The following is a 2,666-nucleotide window of genomic DNA, read 5'->3' as shown; positions in this document are numbered from 1 at the left end:
CTCACGAACACCAGCGATATTACAGATTAAAATGAACTAGTGTGCGGGGCTGTTGGGAAATGCTGTAGTTCAGGGTCGGCTCACCCTCACGCAACCGCAGTTACGTTGGCCATGACAGTGGCGTGTGGCAACAGGGGAGGCCCCAGGTCCAGCAGAGCCATTTTTTTAAAAACTCTGGTAAATTGGGGGATTAAAGAATCTAAGGGGAGCACTCGTTTAGCAGCTCATATACTAAAACTGGAATGATCCAGAGAGTTCTGCGTGGTCCCTGTGCAAGGAGGAAGTGCAAATTCACGAAGTGTTCCATGTTAAAAAAAAAAAAAAAAAAAAATCTCAGAGGATGTGTTAGTTTGCTAGGGGCTACTATAACAAAGTACCGCAAACCAGGTGGCTTAAACAACAGAAAATGATCCAGCTCTAGAGGCTGAGAAGTCTAAGATCAAGGTACCAGCAGGGCTGCTTTCTGTCGAGGGCTCTCTCTTGGCTTCTCACTGTGTCCTCACATGGCCTTTCCTCTACACCTGTCTGTGCCCTAATTTCTTCTTATTAAGGACACTGGTCATTAGATTAGGGCCCACCTCAATCACCTTATTTAACTTTAATTGCTTCTTTAGAGTCTCCAAATACAGTTCATGCTGAGGCACTAAGGGGTTAGGACTTCAACACAGGACACGGGCAGAAAGAGCAGAATTCAGTCCATAGTGGAAATAAGTCAAATAGAGTGCTTACTTCCAAAGTTTGGAACCAAAATGAATGGCACACAGTAAGGAATAAGGCATTGGCATGCCAAGAAAGAAAAAAGGGAGGGAGGAAGGAGGAAGAGTCAGGGAGGAAAGGAAGGAAGGCAGGGAGGAGGAAAGAAAGGGAAAGAAAAGCTTCATGAATGGAGTCTAAATTGGCCCGAATAGGAGACCTAGCTTAATTAAGGAATTCACCCCAGCTGTGCCTACTAGGAGCCCATCGATTCATCAACCTAAGAATCCATGTTGAAAGTTGGATGATCCCAGCTACAAAGGCCACTCATTTTTGCCTGTTACGCTGTGTAACAGCGTAGGGAGGGAAAAACAGAACAAAACAAAATAGGGGGGGAAAATGGCTTTGCTATTCTCAAAAGGTGTTCATGGTCCACTGCTGAACACTGTGGTCTGTAGTGTCTGTTGAAAGGTAGAGCCCATGCTTTTCCAGGCCTGACATAGTCAGCTGGGGGGTGCAGCAGACAGCTCACCCTGTGATGTTTCCACTAAAGCAACAGCCTGCTATTTCACTGTGGGGCTGCCCCCATACCCCCTAAAGGATGGCTGCACTCACCCCCTAAACTATTCTTAATAAACGGAACAACGGCATCCATTTACCGTGATCCCTGCTACGTGTGAGGCTTGTGCCAGGTATTTGACATACAGGCCCTGTTCGAGCATGACCTTTTCAATCTCTTCAACCACACAGACGCATTTTACAGAGAGCTATTTTGTACGTAAGTGGTTATAAAATATGTAAACGACATAAGCCATATTTTGTAATCTTTTTGTTTTATGCTTTTAGAGAAAAGCCATAGGCTGCAAATCAAAGAGTAAATTATGAACCGAACAATTTTATGTTGTTTTTGTCTTGCAATTTCACAGCAGTTGATATATTCTTGCGGTGGGGATATTATACCTTGATTCACATGCTGCTTAGTTTTTTTCTTTTTTTTCACATATAATTTTGAATCATAACCTACATAAAGTCAGAGACAATACAACCTTTAGATTCTCTTCTTCCCAAACATTTACTGAAGTACACCTAAAGCAACCACTATAAACAAAAAAAAAATGTATTTTTCATTTACAGAAAGTGCAAATAATTGCTCCTTATAAGCATAATTCCAATTATTGCTGCAAATGGGAAACAGGTGTGATTGTAGAGCTCCACTTAGCTTCCAAGCTGGAACCGGTGGGTGTTAAGTATTTTGTGGTGCAATTCTGCCATCTGGTGGACTCTATGAAGTATTTCATATTTAGTTGCTGAGAGCAACTAAACCGGAACCCTTGACAATGTTCCTGGCCTCCTTTGATCCATTTTATTATTCCCCTGATCTCTATTAGATACAGAGAATCTGATTTGTATGCATAGACATTGTAGACTCTACCTATTATTTAAAGCTTGAATGAGGTGATTCCAGGGGCTCAAGCCTTAAACCCAGACAAGAGGGGACTCCGCTCGGACCCCGCGATTTAGAGGACTCAGCTGACTTCCCCTGGCTGGGCCTCTGCCTGCTGATCAGAGTCCTGGAGCCAAAAGGCGTACCCACCCACAACCTGGGAGCCCTCTGCTTCCTGCTACAAGCCCTCTACCTCACCTACACCACCAATTTCACTTCCTGCATCCTATTAATGCACTAATGCTTTCATTTTGCCTGAGGTTTTAATGAACAATAACAGGCTCCCACTTCCCAGATATGATTTGCATTAGAGTGGCTTACCGAAATAACCTGACACATCCTTTCCCAGCAATAATAACAAAGGGTAATTTAAGATACAAAAACAGGACCGTGGGATAATTTTCCCCTCCCCTCCAAATCATATATTCTGTCTACAAAAATCTACATTTTCCAAACCTTAGACCTCTGCTGCCACCTTCAGGACGCTTGTCATAACAGCATGTTCTACTGCGGCTGTTTACTTCATCTA

General features: G+C 43.3%; 1 non-coding gene across 1 annotated transcript; it reads left to right on the top strand.

Moving 5' to 3' along the window:
* The first annotated feature begins 206 nt into the window (after positions 1-206).
* LOC123835022 (U6 spliceosomal RNA) lies at positions 207-313 on the top strand. The gene has a single exon (XR_006788584.1). It is a non-coding gene; the product is annotated as a U6 spliceosomal RNA (small nuclear RNA).
* Positions 314-2,666: the final 2,353 nt, after the last annotated feature.

Source organism: Mirounga angustirostris, unplaced genomic scaffold (assembly GCF_029215605.1).
Source record: "Mirounga angustirostris isolate CCGP_5_RB_7025 unplaced genomic scaffold, mMirAng1.0.hap1 SCAF_1, whole genome shotgun sequence".
Taxonomy (NCBI): Eukaryota; Metazoa; Chordata; class Mammalia; order Carnivora; family Phocidae; genus Mirounga; species Mirounga angustirostris.
Note: the sequence above shows the minus strand (reverse complement) of the source record. Positions and strands in the feature narration are given on the sequence as shown.